Raw genomic sequence first — 8459 nt, 5'->3', positions numbered from 1 at the left:
TCCTTCGTTAATAAGAAGCCAATAGGGACTGAGCTCCCTCGTAGTGCGCATGAGTGGAAAACTAATTTTTTTTGGATCAATGAGGATATTATACCAAACGCCATGGTGCATCGCTCGTTGACCAAGAAGTTTTCTGATCTTACCGTGGCTGATTCTAAAATTTAGCCATGGTATGATCTTTTGACGCAGACTCTGACTCTGATGGATCTGATTCTGGATTCCGCCCTTGTGTTGATGGGAATGAGCCGCTTATGGCCATTCCCAGACGAATACCCCTACTTCTTCATTGATAACGGGAGTACGTATCATCTCTCTCTTTTTTTTTAACATTTGCCTTTTGTTTCAGCACATGGGTCCGTTTTTTACGTCCTTGTGTCACACCCCGGCTTAGGGTCTAGGCGTATGACTAATAGTTGGTACCTGTGTTGTAAATATATCAGAGTTAAGTTCTTTTAGCGGAAGTATTCTGAATAAAATATTATTATATTGAAAACTTGGGATTCAATAACCATTTAAATATGTCAAATAGTTGTCATTTGAAAGTATCATTTTTTATAATATTTTGAATAAAATATTTGAGCCATCAGATAACGTCTAATGACTATATCACCAATCTTCTAATCTGTCTTGCTTGTCTATTCTAACCTTTACTGTTTCCCTGCAATGTTGAGGAAATACGCTAGTTATATGCTGGTGAATAACATTGACTCAATAAAAGGTTTCATAATTCATCATAACATAATTACAATCATTAATACAAAATCACCTTCGTTATGACACAACACCAATAGTGTTCAACAACTCAGTGGGCCACATCCCATCTCATCGGAACTAAAAATACTCATAGACCACATAATCGGACTTCACTCGCCCTAGAGACAGTCACTTGCCTCATGGTCAGTATGGTTGTAGTGTGCCCACTACAACTCATATATGTAAGGATCCAGAAACATGTGTATTTTAGCCTGAGTGTTTAGTACTACCTTATATCAAAACGTTTTAGAGGATTTGAACCAACGCTCATGCAAATACTTCATAACTCTTTTCATATGGATGACCCTCCATATTTTTAAAAGAGTAAAATCAATACATAGACGTATTTACGTCATAAAACATATTCATACTATAAAAAGGTTGAGCGTATTCACCTTTTGTTCTTGATCAGTGTGTCTTACAGATTTATGCATTCTTGCTATCTCAAACCTATAGTACGAGAATAACCTTTGTATAAATATCTAGATCAATGATCTAGCTTCATACCTATAGTCTGTTTCGTATAGCTTTAACCCTGGAAAATCATTTGTTTCAATAAAATATTTGGACTTTTAATCCCTTTGTCTATTCATCAATCATATACTTTGTTTCTTCTTCAGGAAGAAATATCTATATTAGGTTTCTTCTTCATGAAGAAACATTAATTTAACTATAACCTTTGCATACATTTCTTAATCATAAAGAAATATTATTTTATTTCTTATGTTTCTTAATTATAAAGAAACAATACTTTGACTATAACCTTTACTTATGAAAAGGTATATTATGCTTAACTATGATCAAGGTTTGGGCTATACTCCCGACTATGGCCCAAGCCATTATAATAATAAAATAATACTTAAGCAGAACCCCAACCTCACACGGGTATTCAGAGTCAAACGCTTAAGATTGATCGAGTAGCACTTCTACTCTCCATCGCGTTTTAGAGCTTAAACCGTCAGAGTTTTGGAGCTTGGCACGTTCCACGAAGTCGGTACGCTTCCCGAGGCAAAACGTATGAAAGTGGAATATTTCGGTGTGAGTTGTGAAGTTCCGAACACCCCTCTATTTATAGCAGAAATTTTTTAGCTTCGCGTCGCGCGAAGTTTTGTTCGCGTTGCGCGAACCGCCAACATTTCGCTGAGTCATCAGACATGTTTCCACGTGTCCTGGCATGGTGCCACGTGTCCACACGTGTCATGCATGCAGAAAAGCTACTTCGCGTCGCGCAAAGGAATACTTCACGTAGCGCGAAGTTACTGAAAGTCGGTTTAATGTTTTTTGTCTTTTGCATAGCGCGAAGATGTTGAAGCATGATATCCTTCACGTCGTGCGAAGGAAGGAAATTCATATTTTCATTTTCAATCCTTGAACTATCCGAAAATACTGAAGCGGCCCTTATGCGGCGATGCGAGCTTGCGAAGTGCAAAGTGCTCCATCAAAACGCCACATTACGCCCATCGCCCGAGTCCAAGTCCGTGCGCGTGCGCATCGGGTGCTTCGCACCCTTCGCTAGGACTTAAAGAGTGCTTAGCCACATAAGAATATTACTATGGAAAATCTCTTCCTTATAAAGAGCTTTCATTTTCTTTCTTGTTTCCATGTGGGATGATCTTTTCTTCCTTATTTATACCCATGTGGAATGCTTCCATTTTCTTCCACCTTTCCATGTGGGGTGGATTTTCCTTAACATAAAATGCCTTATTTTTCTTGTCTCGTTTTTTTCCCATTACTTGTCTTGAGAATATTTTTGGTCCCTTAACTTTCAAAATTTACATCTTTGGTCCAAAATAAATATGGAATTTCTCGGGATGTTATACCTTGTTCATACTATCTCCGGCAGTATGTTCCACCGCCTGCTCGAGATTGGGGAATTTCCATTCTTGAGTAGAATAAGGAGAACTTCAACTTCCCAACCCGCGGGCGTCTCGAGCCAGTTGTTGTCGAGACCATTTTTGTTCAAGGTGTGTACATCCTAAACCGTCGTCCTCTTATGATTATGAATCCATATGTGAAAATTATCCTTCTTTCTTCTAGTGAAGATCCTTCCACTAGCGAAAAATTATCGCCCCATCATACAGAATGTTCGCCATCTGATTACGCGGGGGTTCTGCGTACTATTGCAGATCTTACCCGCAAGCGAAAGCGAAGGGTAGACACTGCAGTAGGTCTAGTCAAGGTGGGGTTTCTGACCCTGAGAATCCTGCTGGTAAGGATGCTCCAGAGGTTTCTAAGGGCAAAACTAAGTCCCCGAAGAAGGCTTCCCGCCCTAAGGCTAAGAAGGTTCGCTTCAGCGATCGGATTGTTCAACTTTCTGCCGCGGCTGCAACAAGTATCAAAATCCTTTAACTGAATCTTTATTTTCCTTTGGTTCACCGTTTTATATTTGACAGGTCCAACCATGGTGGTGTTTACTGAGCCACCTCCCTCTTCCCCGCCTCAATCGCAGCCCAGTGTAACATTCGTTACTTTTCAAACCCGAAAACCTGACCCATTTCGAATTTGTGGTCTTTGTTTATATATATATATATATATTCCTCAAGTTTGTTTCGTGTATTTGTTTGACCTTCGTTAAATGTTATTTGAATTCGTATTTGTATTTGCTAAAAACGAGATGTTTCGTCATTTCATTTTATTTATGTTTAACGTGCATCGTTAATATAATGTTTTACGTTCATCGTTCGTTTGTTTCCTTTTCATTTTATTCGATAAACGCAATTTCGGGGTTAATGCTTTTTTTCAAAGTTCTATTTAATTAATCGAATTCGCAAAATTTACGAGTATAAGATAATGTAACACCTCGGCTAAAGCGGAAACGCCTGAGTGTGATGTACATATTGCTCAAACACACGTGACACTATTAGGTGACCATTATAACATTATTTCATTTAGATCATCATGTAACACAAGTTTATCAAATAATACAAATTGTAAACAAATAATTAAACCAAACGATAAGTTGTTCTTTCAATATCCTATAAGCATGCTATGTGTCTTTAACCTTCATCCTCGTATCTCTATACCTGTAGCATATGTATAATATAAAGTCAGCTATGAACATAGCCGGTGAGAATCCCACTGTTTATATAAATACATAAAAATCATACAATTCCATGAAATTTGTTAAATGAGCACATAAGGGTTCTTTACACTCGATGCAATGGACTTGAGTGTAAAGAACAAACGAAGGTCCTTTCCAGTTGGGGCTACCAACGTACTCGGATATGAGGTCCCTTTTCCACTCGATACAAATGAACCTGAGTGCAAAGGGGGGCGTATGATCATACTGATTGAGGCAACCACTTGAAATCCACGTATATAACAAATAAGCAAGTAAGCACACAAGTCCATGATATGAATTGTATAGCAAAACTGTAAATCTTGAAGTTTGATAGGATACATATACTACCTCGGAAGATATATAAAAAAAACGTTTAAAAAGGGGGTGTAAGTAACTCACTTAGATAAAAGGGGCGACTAGTTAAGTGTTGGATCGAATATGAATTGATGTCGAGAATCATGGCAAATTATCCTACATTAGATTTGCTATCATTTATCAATAAACTAAATAAAACCATAACCATAACAAATTGGAGATTAGGGTTCGCGTTCGAATTTGGGGACTCAGTTATGACTTTGAAAAGAAAAGAAAGAAGAAAAAAAATAAAATAAATATTAATAGAAGTTATAAATGAACGATTAATAAAATCTTATAATTCATGATTACTCTAAAATTTGGAATAAAATGTCATACGAGATCGGTTTGGTTTTAAACGAGACTATCTTTAACTACAACGTCCTTGGAGACAACGGCTAAGTATTTAATGTTTTTTTTAAATAACAATTTTAACTAATGAAAAGGGTTACGAACGGATTAATAAACCCGAGAATTTCATAAACGGGCTTAAACGATCGGTTTGTATCAGCGATTTTTGGTTAAACATAATAATAAAAAAAATGAGTTTTGTAAATTAATTAATTGATTAAGATTTAATAAATGACAGTTATCCAAAAGTATAACAAAAACAATAAAATGGTTATTATGAGACTTGAACCCGAGTGTGAACCAGTTCAAGCCTACACAACCCTATGAAACCAAGTGAGCTGAACAAATTATTGATTATTACAAAAGATTCTATGATATTTCAACTTTTCAAAGCTTTCTGCCTATTAATATTATTATTGTTGCTATTGTTATTATTATTATTATTATTTAGAGTTTTAAACAAAATCATTCCTGTGTGTATTGTTATCAACAAGAAGGGTTCATAAAATTATATATATATATTTAATAAACATTTTTTTTCGAAACCAACTATTCAATTGTATTTCTAAATAATCAAGTAATTGAGTTCGAAAAGAAATATCATATTAAATAATAAAATAAACTAAAATAAAGTTTGTGAAACAGACAATCTTGAACATCGTCTTCTTCGATTTCGAAATCACAATAGCATGAATTAAAAGGCTTTGATTTAGAAACCATGGTGCCTTGAATGGAAGATTGAACATAAGTTGATTACTTCATTAACTTACCTCGATTTAAAACTCGAATTAAATTACATAAATGGTGGCGAAATGATCGGTAACTAATTTCGAGTCAAATGGCATAATGCATTAGTCGTTTCGGCAATGAATTTTGAGTTTAATGCTCGCCGTAAAAGATGGTGTCGCGGCCGGATTTAGCGCCGGGAACACATCAAAATCAAGAGGACCACATTCAAGTTTTATAAAATTTACGAATTGGTCCCTAAATTTAGAAGCAAGGTCAAATTAAATTTTACTATGATTTTTAATCAAAACACCCTTTAACTTTATAACATTTCATATTATACCCGGAGAGTTCGTAGCTCGTTTAAATTCTCGGAAGTTCGATAATCGATCAAATTGAAAAAGGAAACGAACGAACAATAACTTAAATCCTTGTGAGTATTATATAACGATACATGTTTAACAAGCATGAAAAGAAACAACGAAAAGGGTCAGTTTAACAAATACATGCAAATTCAAATTCAAATAAACATTAACGATTACATATGAAACGTAACATATTAATAAACAAAACCGAAAATTTTAAATGGGTTGGGTTTTCGGGTTTGAAAAGTAACGAATGTTACAGATAATATCCGAATATATTAACTTACTTTTCATTCATTATAACTTTTAAAAGTATAAGGTTAGATTATAAATATTATTTAAATTCTGCTTTTTAAAAAAAGATTGAATCTTGGGGGGGCTAATATGTAAATACAATTAAATTGTATTAAATTGTTAAAACTTCTTCCAGCCACCGCTTGCCGGCCGTTTTTCCGGTGAGCCATTCCGGCGCTGGCGAATCATTTTCAAACACCTTAAATCTCGCGTCAAAATCCAATTAAATTTCCATAACAACTTTAATCCTTAACAACAATGCTTAATCATCGTATATATCACTTTATAACAGCCTTTAACGGCTTATTAATCTCGCGAAATTCGCCGGAAACTGCCGAAATGCAATTAAACCCAATAAATCATTATACGATTCGATTTTTAGTATAAACAGGACTTAATCTTTCATCTAAACTCATGCACAACCTCAAATTAGTCCAATAAACACCCTGTAATTCGTATTTGACCGTTAAAAAAATCGTTCTCCGGCAATCATCGTTCACCACCTTTCAGGCACTGTTTCAGGTAATTAATATATGATTTGGTTTCGTGTTTTACTGTTAATCAAAACCCCTATGCTAATTAAATCAAACGAAGAACAGATTACTAGCTAGAACTCTAGGGTTTTGAAGGTAAGAAATGAACTTGTTATAATGTATAAGTATTTTTTGTTTCTACTTCTATACGAAACAAACTGACTGGTCCAGTGGTTATGTTTGTTTGATGTGACCATAGAGACCTGGGTTCAAACCCGGGTTAATGCAAAACTTTTGTTTATTTTTTTAAAACCTTTTAAATTAATTATTTTAAACTATATATATATATATATATATTATAAATCATTATAAATCATATAAAATCAAATATAGAATTATATTTATCATTTTCACTCAAAAACCAATCTTTCAAAACCGTCAAGTTTCGTTTAAATTCGTTGAACCATTAAAATTAATTGATATTTTTCCCCGCTACTCTATTAACTTTATAATTCATTACACCGTTAAAATTAGTTTATAATTGCATTACCTTACATTAATTCATTGAGCTTTAAATCCATATGCTTTAATTCATTAAACTTTTATCTTTAATTCATATGCTTTAATTCATTAAACTTAAATTCTATAGCTTTTGTTTTCGTTAAACTTTAACCTGTTAGAATTATAATTAGTTCATTAGCATAAATATTCATCGAAAACATGATCGCCATCCAAATCCATACTTTGTAAAAATTATAATATTAAATCATGATCCCATCAAAACATCGTTAGAGCTTAAAAACAATATAAAAATCCAAAACACTTTAATATAATATAAAATATTATGCGCCATCTTTAAAACCAATAAGTAACTTTATTAGTCCCGTTAGTTAGTCTTTAAATGCTCGTATTTATTTTTATAGTTCGAGAAGTTCAATCATTTCGGGTTCTTTAACGTACTTTTGATTGCTTTGGTTTCGTTATTGTGCTTTCGGCTTTTATTACAAGTTTGTTTTCGATTTCGAGGTGAGTTTCTCACACCCCCTGTTTAAACGTTTTTACACTTTGGGGGTAGTATGCATATCATATACAAATGATTACTTAATTTGCTTATTCAAACTACATTTCGCATTACGGACTTGTGTTTACTTGCTTATGTGCATTGTGCTATCCGAGTACGTTGGTTGTCCCCAACTGGAAAGTACCTTATGTGCGTTGTGCTATCCGAGTACGTTGGTTATCCCCAACTAGAATGGACCTTATGTGCGTTGTGCTATCCGAGTACGTTGATCGGCCTCAACTGGAAAGTACCTTGCGTGTGTTGTGCGATATCCCGAGTACGTAGGTTGTTACCAATGGGAAAGGACTTTACTTGTGTTGATTACACGGTTCATAGAATTGTTTGCTTTTTAGGTATTATAACAAACTGTGATGATTCTTAAGAACTACTTGTAATTTACTTTTATTTTATATGCATGCTACAGGTGCTGTGATTAGAAGTTGATTACTTATGGAAGACACTAGCTTAGGAATAAAAGAAATAAATGGAGTTGTTAAAATAAATTGCTTTTGTATGAATTTGTTTGATTATTACTCCGAGACTTGTGTATTATGATGCTTTGAAACGAATTAATGATATTACGGTCACTTAATAGTGCCACGTGTGTTTGAGCAATCTATATGTCACACTCAGGCACTTGCGCTTAAGCCGGGGTGTTACACCCAGGTCCAGGCTACCTATGACACAGAGAAGACCCTTGAGGTGGTTACGACAGGGGTGGAGGATGCGCTACGCCCTGAGCCCATAGTTCAAGATCCTCCCGTCTCTGTCGGGGGAAAGGAATGAAGGCCCTCACAAGCGTCTACATCCACTCATCAGGAGGGTCCTTCTGTTTTCCTTCCCTCTTGGACTCTAGGCCCAAACATGCGCTTTTCGAACATTGATGCGTGCCTAGAATGCTTTGATCATTGTCTTCCACCCGCCGAATTTAAACGTCAGCATGGGCGCTCCCAGGATGACTTGACCAATTTTTTTAATTATCATCTCGCGAATGTCGTGTCTACTGGGCGTGAGATATTTCA

This window comes from Bidens hawaiensis, unplaced genomic scaffold, assembly GCF_021521415.1.
Source record: "Bidens hawaiensis isolate Kalapana, Puna unplaced genomic scaffold, B.hawaiensis_p1.1 tig00018778_1, whole genome shotgun sequence".
NCBI lineage: Eukaryota > Viridiplantae > Streptophyta > Magnoliopsida > Asterales > Asteraceae > Bidens > Bidens hawaiensis.
Note: the sequence above shows the minus strand (reverse complement) of the source record.